Below are 12,931 nucleotides of genomic sequence, written 5' to 3' on the forward strand. Positions count from 1 at the left end.
GAGGAGGAGAAGAAGGAGAAGGAGAAGGAGGAGGAGAAGGGGAAGAAGGAAGAAGAAAAAGAAGAAGAAGAAGAGGAGGAGGAGGAGGAGGAGGAGGAGGAGGAGAAGGAGGAGGAGGAGAAGGAGGAGGAGGAGGAGGAGGAAGAAGTCATCTAACAAACAGCTATTCCACACCAAGGAAGTTGCAGGCTTTATAAGCACAGCAGCATGCGATCTGGCATATATCATTCCTGGCCACACTGCATTCCTTTCAGGCCAAGTAAGCACTGCGCTTTCTTCTATCTTGAATATATATAGTCAATACTGAGAGAAAAACCTACAACACATGTGTAACTGCTCTTTCCCCTGAGATTTCAGATTATTTCCCCCATGAGACACTTTTGTTCCCCGTTTCACTGAGCTATAATTGATACAGCATTGTACTAGTTTAAGGTGTACAACATAACACTTCTGATATATGTACATATTGCAAAATGATTACCATGATTTTGTTAACCGTTTAGTTTACTAATCATCGCTCCTCATAGTGAATCACTTACTGCAGGACAAAAATTTGTCATTTGAAAGGGAGAGAACAAAATAAAATTAGGAGGGTGTTATATATTAGTTAACCCCATACAACCCAATACTTACATACCTACATATGATTGTTTCCTTCAATGTAGCATTTCTTCAGGTAATTTCCAGTATCTTCACAATCCACAGATTACAAATCAGTAGTGTTTCATCAGTAGAAAGCATCATTTAGGTAGGGCAGGTTTCTCAATCCCAGCAATATTAATATTTTGGGCCAGATAATTCTTTTTGTGGGGGGCTGTCCTGTGCATTTTAGGATGTTTAACAGCATCCATCATTTTCTCTCATTAAATGCCAGTAGCACCTCCTCCCAGTCGTAAAAATCAAACACGTCTCCAGACATGGATATAAGTCCCTGGGTGGGGAGAGGGAAGAAATCTGCCTCTAGGTGGAGAACCACCTATTTAGGTGAAGACCACAGATTTGGATTTTAATTTTAACTGTAAATTTAAATTAAGTCAAGATTCTCTGATTAGTCACAAAAATATTATATACCAAAACACTGTTGTTATTATTATTAAACTGTAAGTATATAATTAACATCCAAGTTCATAAAAATTTACACTTTGAAATAATACATGAAATGTTATCAAGGTACCAATAGCGAAATAACAATTTCTGATTTTCCAAAAATATCACCCAATTAAAATGTTTCCCTATACCATTTGAGGAAGATTTATTTTGGTTTTGGTCTGGCCCATAATGGGTAGGAGTAAGTACAGGAAGTTTTATCTGAAAAATGAACATGGACCAAGTCTTATAAATTGGCCCTGGTGCTATTTCCCATCATAGCTCCTGTTTGTTTACATTGGAGTTCGTATAAATTGGGTGTTATTTCCTTTCCACTAAGTTTCAAGGTATTAACAGCCAAGGAGGTGTTTTTTGACTTCTTCCTCCCTCCTTTTCTCCCACTTCCCCCAAATAAATAATGCATTGCTTGGAACACAATTTTAAGACTTGTCCCCAAACTTCAAAACTACTCTGAATTTATTTTTACCTAAACCCATCTTTATACCTGAAAGCAAGAACAGTCTCTTTAAAATGGAAATGAGCAAAATATGCATTTTCTAACAGCTATCCACTCTCCAAGAGAATCATTTATCTGGTCATTTCACAGCTAAAACTTGCAAATTCTTAAGTAAATCAGTTCCATTTATTTTGACTTCCTGCCTCAGCTCTTCCTTCCAGAGAAAACATTACTCTAATATTTTTATCCATTAAGTACTCTTAAAATTAAATGTCCCTATTTAAACAAAATTTCTTACCCTCACTCCAAACACACACACACACACACACACACACACACACACAATTAAAAGAAGCACAGATTTCTTTAATTTCTCTGGCTAGAGTTATTCCCGTCTAGTTTTTAAAAAGCACACAGCACCTCCATTTAGTGACTGCCACTTGTGTGAATTAACAACTAAAAAACTAAAACAAGTGTCTTTGTTTGCAATACGTAGTAGCATCTGACAGTTGCAAAACTGTCCTTGACCAGTGAACTTCCAGTGAAAAAAAGCTGTTAAAAGTTCACGCACCCCAAATGCACATTCATTATAATTAAACAAGAAGATTACATGGACATTGATGACAAGGATTATCAAAATAAAACGGCGCCACCTGCCCCATGCTCTCCCATTAATTAGTAGGGAGTCTGAGGCGCCAATTAACAAGAAGCAGAAAAGGATCAGCACACACAGCTCAAGCTGAACTTAAAGATTAACTCTTCTAGTTCGGGCCCCATTTCTTCACCACACTATGTTAATTTGTCTATGGAAGCCAAAACTGAATCCTAGGCTATTCCTTTTTAGAAAAGAAACAGTATCATTAGGAAGACATTTCAGTTGTATGAAATAATTCCCAAAATAGCTGCCCAAAAAGTTCATACGATTCCAGGAACAAGCGGCCATTCAGTATTTCACAGAGATGCAAAATACTAAATAATCCAGGTAATCCCAGGGACTAAACTGCTTTCACATTATAAATTACAAATCTGCAGTAGTTAATATTAACTGTGGGAAACAACTAGAGTACTGTATGGTTAGCAGTAACTAGCTCCACCCTCTCACCCCTGCTACTAAATAGCACTTTCTAGGCGTGAGACCACAATTTTTTTTTAAGTTAGTAAATGACTTCATTATTGGTTTCACAGGACTATTATTAGTTACTTCTAAATTTGACCATTCACTCCTTTTAAACAATACTTTCCAAAAACAATATAGGTGTTTTTATACAATTCCCAACTTGATCCATAACTTCTCTGTAGACAGTATTATTTTTTGAGAGAGAGAGAGCACACATACCCGAGCTGGGGAGGGGCAAAAGGAGACAGGGAGAGAGAGTTGGAGAGAGGGAGCGAGAGAGAGAAAGAGAGAAAGAGAGAGAGAGAGAGAAAGAGTCTTAAACAGGCTTCCTGCCCAGCGTGGAGCCTGACACAGAGCTCCATCCCATGACCCTGGGATCATGACCTGAGCCGAAATCAAGAGTGGATGCTCAACCTAACTAAGCCAATCAGGCACCCCTGTAGACAATATTGTTATTCTAGAAACCGAAAATTATTTTTTGAAAAAGCACTGCAAATGCAAATTATCAACAACACTATAATGCACATGTGATGATATTGTTACATGCACACAAAGTTACTAACATGCATTTTTAGTAACTACTTTATAAGTCATCATTAAATATTCAGGTTTAACTTGCATAATAAAATTCATTCTGCTTAATGTGAATTCATTTTATTAAAAAGATAGTATTTTCTTCAAAATTCAGAAGGGATTTCCCCTCCTAGGCCTTCAATATTCGCCTAACATTTCACAAAACGTATTTTCCTTTTTGATGTAGACATAAGTATATTTAATCCATAACATTATTAATTGCACATACTGGTGAAAAATACGTAGGAACTTGGCATTAGAGAAGGAATATCCTAAGGCCATTTCAAGATTCAAATTCCCCAATGGCATTACAGAATACATTCTGAAACATGGGAATAAAAACCTCAAAGAGTTGTTAAGAGAATTAAATTAGATCAAATGTTTAGAAAGACATTTTTAACAGCCACAATGAAATAACTGATGCTAAGCAGAAACTCATATATCTGCCCCAAAAAATCCCTCAAAACATAACCTATGACTATTGACACTCATAACACCTACCTTTGCACCATATTGCTCTCTATTCATTCAGGTCTGGGATGGGGTCTACAAAATTGCATTTTTAAGAAGCACTGCTGGAGATTCTAATATAAGTAATATATGGCCCATACCAGTCTTGCCCTTAGACATGGACAAACAAGGTCCTAGTCTTGAGGTATGCACTTTAAAGGTATCCCCTCCAATCCCTTTTTGGCTGCATGCCTCACCACTACAAGGAATCCAAGGTAACAAAGGACAGGCCTCTCTGGACCTTACCATCCCTCCTTTCACGTGACCATGACCTCAGAACTCTTTTCCCAAAGAACCAGAGTGTGCAATCCTAGGTCCAAAGGATGGCTAAGAGCAATTAGCAAATAGCATATGTGCCTAATTTAGAACTTTTAAATAGATTACATATGCTGTGCAGTTGTCTGTACTCTTGCCTTGCCCCTGCAAAAGTGAGGGATAGATCTGGAAAACACTCTGCAAACACCTTGTTAAAGACTTTCATCTCTCTCTCTTTCCCATGCCCTTCTTGTCTCTCATCCCTACCATTTGTATAAAATTGCACATACACAAAATGCTGAAAGGTATTTACCTCTTCCATGATTTCAAACGTACTAGAAAGAAAGGGAAGTGGATAAATGGTGTACTTGTTTAAATATTAGCCAAATTCTATCCTAGTAACAAATGGCAAAAACATGAAAACAAATACCAAGCCACATTTCCATATCTATAAAGTTGAAAAGAGGAAAGAGAAAACCAATATTAAATAACTTTACCGTAATTAGGGAAATAAAAAGAACTATAGCACTCAGACCTGGCTTTAGAGAAGCTTAAAAATAAGCAGGGGATAGAATCTTTTCTTGAAATAATTCCCATGACCTAATAGGACAGAAGGTACACAGTAATTACGTGTTGAATATATCAACAAATGAAAAAATGAAATGGTAACAACTGTACTGAGACAATACTAACATATTAAGCAATATCACTCTATAGGTAGAGAGGCACCTGTTCTAATCTAGAGTTGAGAGAAGTGTCATTAAACATTTTGGTCTCAGCATTCCTTTACATTCTTTTTTTTTTTTTTTTTTTTTTTTTTAATTTTTTTTTTTTTTCAACGCTTTTAATTTATTTTTGGGACAGAGAGAGACAGAGCATGAACGGGAGAGGGGCAGAGAGAGAGGGAGACACAGAATCTGAAACAGGCTCCAGGCTCCGAGCCATCAGCCCAGAGCCTGACGCGGGGCTCGAACTCACGGACCGCGAGATCGTGACCTGGCTGAAGTCGGACGCTTAACCGACTGCGCCACCCAGGCGCCCCTCCTTTACATTCTTAAAAAATATTAAGGACCCAAAAGAACTTTTGTTTATTTTTGTTAACATCTATTTTGTTTTTTATTTACCTTATTAAAATTAAAATGAGGGGCACCTGCGATGTTCAGTCAGTTAAGTGTCCGACTCATGATTTCTGCTCAGGTCATGAACTCACTGTGGTGAGATCAAGCCCACATCAGGCTCTGTGCTGTGTGTGGAGTCTCCTTAGGATTCTCCCTCTCCTTCCCCCTCTCAGTCTGCCCCTCCCCACCTGAGCACAAGTGTGCTCTCTCAAAAAAAAAAAAATTTAATGAGATGTATATTCATTTAAAAATAATACTAATAAATCCACTATGTTACTGTAACACAAAAATAGCTTTCATGAAAATCATGTTTCTTCAAATAAAAATAATTTGGTGGTAAGTATCTAGCTTAAAGGAAAATAAGATTCTCAACTCTGCCTCTGCATTCAATATATTATGATATGTTATTTCGTTTGATGTGAAGGCATTCCTGTCTCCCACAGATAAAGAGAAAGGAAAAGGGGGAAATACTTTAATAGCCTTTTCAGATAATGTGGATATAAGTCTTCCTTAGTACTACACCAAAACTCAACATGTAGTAGGTTTTTTCAAGAGTGCACCCATGGGCACACATTGGGGAGGGGCAGAGAGAGAGGGAGGCAAATGATTGGATAAGGGTTCTGGGCTGACAGCAGAGATCCCCATGTGGGGCTCTAACCCATGAAACACAAGATCTTGACTTGAACCAAAGTTGGACATTTAACTGACTGAGCCACGCAGGCACCCCCCAACATATCGTAGTTTCTTAAGTTTCGTTGCAATGTAGAATCTGAATCATAACAATGAAATATTTGTATTCTGTTACATTAAAATACATTTTACTACCTTTTACTTTGACTAGATCTTTTATCCATATATAATTGTATAAAATCATGCATTAATCATTTGGAAAATATAAATATCAGTTCATTGACCCCCACAGAGTTTGAAATGTTAACACATTTCCTTACGAAATGACAAAAACAAAAAATCACATCTGCTAATATCCACACCAGTGTCATGAAAAAAAGCTTTTAAATAGTTGGATACTCTCAAGGCTCATGGCAGCAATCACAAGGTTTCCAAAATTTAAGTTTTTATTTGAATTTTTACTTAACAGTTCATATTTTATCAGCAGCTCAAATACTGTCCATTATTGTCCTCAACAGGCTCACTTTCTTTTCAAAAAAATTTTCCACCAAATGTCCAAATCTGAATTGTCACAGTTTGTTGGTCACTCTTTCAATTAAAGATGCTGATCCATCAAAAAGGAACTCATTTAACTACAACTCCTGAGTAAAACCACTGCCCTTCAGTGCGCGATGGCAGGCACAGAGCATACTTCCATTTCATCACACAGAATATTGAAAAGGCATGTACACAAGGGTTGAGATTTAATAAGTGGAAATTTTTTACCTTTTTATCAAGGACATTTTTAAGTTAAATGTTCACTTTTCTTTTTTACTTCAAGGATGTGACAATGGAGAACACAATGGTAAAATGCCTGTTGCCACCACCTTTGGTTGGTGCTAAGGTACCAGCCGTTTTCCCTACTATTGTCTTTTGAACCACTAAAGCAAATGTCAGCACAGCAAAAAAGACAAATAATGTCTTAGTATTATTATAAAACAGTTTTGAATTTGCAAATGTCCAACAGTTTCTTAGAGACCTCCCAAGGGTCCTTGGGGCGTACTTTGAGGACCATTATTCTCCCTGCTCCTTCGCCTCATGTATCAAGAAGCCCATTGGGTCAAACGAACATCCTCCCACTCCCACCCCACCCCATGCCCTTCTGGATGATACTCCATGTAGTACAGAATCATTTTGTTCTTGGCAGAGTCTCTTCTTTCACTAATATTGAGGGGGAAAATCATTGGTTAATACTAACATTTCAAAAAGGCATCAATATGAAACCAGGAGATCTGAATATTGATTAAACCTGGTAGTAAAAATCTACAATTCTTATCACTTACTTTCCAGGAATCCATTTTATATGAAAGATTGAGTTTAAAGAGGCATAAAATCCCTTTTAGAATTTTGATGTCATGATGATAAAATCAGATAATCAGATAAATGGTCCAGTATGATCTTACCCTTACCATAAAACAGAATTCAATCATCCCCACACCTATTCCAGAGCCAGGTTAATTAACTTTCACTCTATATTAACTGAAATATAAATTGAAGAGGAATGCCACTCAATTAACTAATTGAATATTAATAGGAGTTTAGCATAATATTAAACTTTACACAGACTTGTCAAGTTAATATAGGTGAGGTTTTTTTCATTGTTTCTTAAATCAGCGTAGTTGAACCCCTATTTTTATTAAGTTAATTATTATTAACAGGTTTGACTGTATATCTCTTGCATAGATTCTACAATTATAAGATAGTGCAGCTTCTGAATTTGGATTCCAATATAATATCTGCTAAATTTACAAATATTAATACTAATCACAGATTAGAATTAGAAGATATTTTAGAGTTAATTTAGTAACAGAATAGCAAATACACTTCCATTCTTACTTGCTCTCTCAAGTATTGCAGAATGATTTACTCATTCACTGAAAAAATATTTATTTAGTACTCCCAACCTGTCAAGCACCATTCTAAGCTCCAGATATATAGCAATATATAAAACAGAGACCCCGGCCTAATTTATCACTCTAGTTTTTCTTCTCCTGACACAGACACAGCCTTATAATCCTCAAAACACTGCATGAAGGAACCACTACTTATCAGACTTGCCACTCATATCCAGTTAAATATCTTCAGGCTTACAGTGTCTCACATGATGCCAGATGCTATAGGAGAGTCCAAAAGAGTAAAGGATAGTAGTTTCCATAAAAACAAACAAACAACAACAACAACAACTATAATCTCATTAGGAAAGAGAATACATACATACATAAAACAAATATATAAACAGCACAATAAAATGCTAGTTTTAGACAATCAAATAACAGGTAAAACAGATGAGATAACTTCACACAATGTTTTTTGTAGTTCATCACTTCTTTACCCTCACTACTTTCTTTTCTCCCCATGTGTCAGCAGTACTGTTCCAGAAGTCTACATTTTTAAAAATTTTCTTCGTCTTTCAGAACACTGTTCGCTCCCATGTATATTATAGGGGAAACCAATCCGTAAATCCTAAGGAGCAGAGGAGTCTCCATACCTGTTTTCCCAGTCAGCCTCTTCCAGAACACAAATACTAGCCTGGGAGGCATCTCTGCATGGGGCAGCTGTCTTACTTGTGAAGCCTATTCACGTGGGTCCTTTAGTACCCTCCCCCCCAACCCCCGGACCTGTAAGTCAGCCAAGGAAGCAAATATCCATATTTTCTCAAAGGAAAATCAGATAAAAATAATTTTATCCAAAATTAAATCAGTTGGAGGAAATACATGAGGAACTAGCCTTGCAGGGCTCAAACTAAAGAATTAACTATAAAAACACTATGACTTTTACATAATCAAATTGGAGAGATACAGAGTTTGGTGGAGAGATACTGTTTGGTGGGAAAAATAACTTTTCAAAGTCATAGATTTACTAAATCTGTTTCTCTATTCTGTACATCCTCTTAATTTACCTTAAAGACCACACAATGTTTTCCCAGTTAAAGAACTTGTTATTTAATGAAAATGTTGCATCATTTTTAAATCAAGACAAAGGCACTTAAAAACAACATAAATCTCCCCCTTAAAAAAAACTAATTTCAACATTTTTGATATTATGATAAAGTTTAACCTTCCAGGAGGTCTTTTAAAAATGCTTTCTTACTTATTTCTGATCGGCTCCCCTTTGTTTTTGTGGGAGACAGACACCATTAACAAACCCAAACTGTGTTAATTTTTAAACTCTTTTCTCAGAAATTTGCTCCTTCTTCCAAGCACTATTATGTTATGGCGTCTTTGCGTAAATACTTATAATTTGGCGTGTGTTATAAAAGTTTATATTTAAGATATAGTAAATGAAGGACAGATGTTTAAGACATTGGGTCCACAATGAAGTTGTAAATACTGCCAGCACAGTAAATTCTGTGATTAAATTTAGTCTGTTTATGCAATAAGGGTATTTACACAGCTGGAAAAGCACCAAAAATAACTGTCCTGGGATAATATTAATTCAAAATCAATACTAATTAGAAGCAGCATAGGTACAGTCATATCAAAGTACCTAGAGGCTCTGTCAAATAGTTATGCTTAAGACTAGGAATGACTCAAATATATCAAGAATCCATTTCCTTTGAATTAATAATACTGTAAATTATTGAAATAATTCAGGTTATTCACTTGTGACCTTAGACAAATTACTGCCTCACTTTCTCCTTTTGTCTAAAATATACCTTTCCTCTGACAGACCTAATGTTCTAGATATATTTGTACATCCAGACACAGACTTCTGTAGTCAAACCCGTACGTTCCTCAATTGTCTAACATATTCCTGGGAATAATTATTAAATTTCTCATGAAGCCATGCATCTTAATTTGTTATGAGAATAAAATGGCAGGGTTTTTGTTTTTGTTTTCATTTTTAAATGGCTAGAAAACATTAAAGGTCTCCATCAGGGCCATTCAGAGTGGGGTAACTGCACCAAAAAATCTTTGACTAAGGAGTAATGTTCATTGTTCTACTTATTTATGAAATACTTCGATCAGTATCTTAACATCTTATGTAGTACATGAGGCAAAGAAGGCTAGTCATCACCCATTATCCAATCTTCCCTTCTTGTGGCAACAGAATCCTGTTTTCTCAGGGCAGCAATATATCCAGCTAAAAAACCATGATGTGGTCATCTGATTAAAAGCTAGTCGTGAAATTTAACCAGAGATGAGATATCATGAATTGCTACTTACAAGAAGGTACCTGACGAGGAGATTTGTCCATATGATCTGTCCCTTTCTCCTGCTGCCTAGAAATTGGACGTGACAGCTAGAACAATACTAGCCACCAAAAACCATGACGTGTCTTTGAAGTCACAATGTAGGTTAGTGGGGCAGAAAATCAAAAAGAGACTAGAACCTTGATGTCTATGGAACTGCTATGCCCTCCCTGGATTGCCTACCTCTGCACTTCTTTATATGAAAAAAATACATACACTTCTCTTTTTCTGCCATTAATTCTAGTGTCTGTTACTTGCATCCAAATGTAATTCCTAAAAGATAGAAAGCATATATCCAGAATATGAGAAACTGAACATACATACTATGTCCTGATGCCTGATGAGGGTGACTCTAGCACTTGTATCACATAATATGTAATAAACCTAACATGGCTTTGATCTATGTGGCCACCAAAGCTCATCTGGAATAAATCTTCCTTAAGCTATCACTGAACATTGAGTGGTTTTCTTACCATAAGACATTTAAGGTAAAGGTACACCATTGCTCTGAATTAAATGGTTCTAGAACTCTTGGTTGCCTAATTAGATTATCCCAATTTCCTGGAGATTAGAGCTGGTCTAAGAAAGGAGTCAAAAGACTATTCACATGACCAAGCAGTTTCTGTGGAGCTGAGACCCCCGAGCCCATTCTCTTTGAAATTCAAGATATTGGATTTGTTTTGCATACACTGGGATGATTCTGAGAGCAAAGGACACCAAGACACTAAAAAGAAAGGGGAAAATCATCAAAATCAGGTCCTAGCTGATGGAGTTAGTTGTTAAACAGAACTGGTTTCAAAATATTGGATACTGGGGCGCCTGGGTGGCTCAGTCGGTTGGGCGTCCGACTTCAGCTCAGGTCACGATCTCACGGTCTGTGGGTTCGAGCCCCGCGTCGGGCTCTGGGCTGATGGCCCGGAGCCTGGAGCCTGCTTCCGATTCTGTGTCTCCCTCTGTCTCTGCTCCTCCCCCGTTCATGCTCTGTCTCTCTCTGTCTCAAAAATATATAAACGTTAAAAAAAAAAAATATTGGATACTGAGGATGGAACAGAATGGGGACCACTTCAGGGCAAGCAAGGACCTACTCCAGCAGGAGCAGAAAAAACACCAATGAACAAACATCCACTGGAATGTATGTCAACAGTTCTAAGTAGTGATGGATCTGGAGAGACAGCTACAAAGCAGTAGCTCTAAGAAAGTTGAGGAGTTTAAAAAAAAAAAAGGAAAAAGGGACGCCTGGGTGGTTCAGTCGGTTAAGCATCCGACTTCGGCTAAGGTGATGATCTTATTGGTTCGGGGGTTCAAGCCCACGCTGAATTCTCTGTGCTAACAGCTCAGAGCCTGGAGCCTGCTTCAGATTCTGTGTCTCCCTCTCTCTCTGCCCTCCCCAGCTCATGCTGTGTCTCTCTGTGTCTCTCAAAAATAAATAAATGTTAAAAAAAATTTTTAAAGAAAAAAGAAAGTTGAGAAGAATTTCTCTGTCTGACATGACTACACTTATGCATGGAGATGTAACGTACCCATCCTTCCTCTAAAGCGGTCTTCCTACATTTTCTATTTTGATAAACTGTTCCAGTATCCATCCATTTGGCCAGGTAAGCCAACATGAAAATAGCTATCACCATTCCTTCTCTCTGCCCCTCAAACCTGTTTGATTTACATTTTTTAAGTCTTAAAAAGTTGCCCCCATTTCCCAGCCCTGTGCCTCTGTCTTAAGTTCATTAGGTCTCAATCCTCATTAGATCTCCGTCAGCTATAGTACACCCTCCCTGTGACTAGGCTGCTCAGCTCTAGTTCACCCATTCTCCATATTGAGAGAGGGACTCCTCATAAGTGAAAAATCCCACTTGAAAAATGAGGAAATTGAAGACCCAGAAGGTTAACAAATTTGTTACAGTTCATACAGTTCCTTGGAGATGAAGACAGGCTCAGAGCTCAGGCTCTCTAACTTCAGAGCCCATCGTTATCAAACTACTAAACCTCCCTCATTAAATTATCTAAGTACAGAACAGGATTATCCTGGAAACTGATGCTTGAACCGGCCACATACTCTATGAATGCTTCTTAAGTATCATATTTTTTTCAATTCCATGAAGTCAACTTCAATCTACTATATGTTCTCCTTTGGGAAGAAGAAACTCTACCTCATTAAACATACATATATGCTTTATGAGATAAACAGTAATATGTGAAAGAAAATTCACCTTAAAATGAAAGAAAATGCAGTTGTCAACAATAGCAACTAAAGCTACAAGTATAACAATGTGTTCTTGTACAAAAGCTGGACTGTTTGGGAATATTCAAGTAATTAGGTCACAGAGGAAAAATCTGACACTAACTAAATACATACTTCACTAAAACAGCAGTCTAGACAGCTTTCAATCAAATAGTATGCTAGCTGACAAACGATTTTTTTAAAAACCCATACTAACTTAATGAAGACGAGCAAAATGAGCTTGGTTCCACTGTGATATGAAGGTTTATTGCAAATTCAAGTTTTATTGGGTAGGTAGCAATTGTTCCAGCAAGAGTTTGGGAAAAGATAATTTATTCTTTGTTAATTTATATTCATACACATATGTAGTATTAATGCATTACATCTATTGGAATCTTAAAATGCATATATATCATTGTAATGCATGTATGTATTTTTAATACAGTAGAATTTCTCCTTCTCCTTCTCCAAAAAGCTAATAATACACTGACGTTGGCTTCAGGGAACTGAGAAAATATGACATTTCAGAAGCCATTTGTGGAGTATGCAGCAGCATAATGGAGTATAATAGAAAGGGAAAAGCACGTGATCCACATTTTTTCTCTTCTTCCTACTTTTGTCTTCTGTTACATTTTTTTAACAAAATAAAAAAAATAGAGTTATTTTAAAAAAACTAAGTGCCCCATCAACACCTTTTTTGAGGAGCACATTGATTTTTCTGTACTATCCCAAAGTCAAA

At 36.9% G+C, this 12,931-nt stretch overlaps 1 protein-coding gene across 6 annotated transcripts in view; it reads right to left on the reverse strand.

Moving 5' to 3' along the window:
- BMPR1B (bone morphogenetic protein receptor type 1B) overlaps positions 1–12,931 on the reverse strand; it is a 422,185-nt gene that overhangs the window by 131,503 nt on the left and 277,751 nt on the right. The window contains exon 1 of one of the 6 annotated variants that reach the window (XM_019463957.2): positions 638–1,078. The exons of 4 other annotated variants lie outside the window; for them this stretch is intronic. The gene's annotated coding sequence lies outside the window, so the exon portion shown is untranslated. Of the gene's footprint in view, positions 1–637; positions 1,079–12,931 lie in introns of those variants that run through there. One more of the 6 variants, XM_019463918.2, reaches the window with a different exon arrangement.

Source organism: Panthera pardus, unplaced genomic scaffold (assembly GCF_024362965.1).
Source record: "Panthera pardus isolate Hobbes unplaced genomic scaffold, ASM2436296v1 HiC_scaffold_13, whole genome shotgun sequence".
Classification (NCBI taxonomy): Eukaryota; Metazoa; Chordata; class Mammalia; order Carnivora; family Felidae; genus Panthera; species Panthera pardus.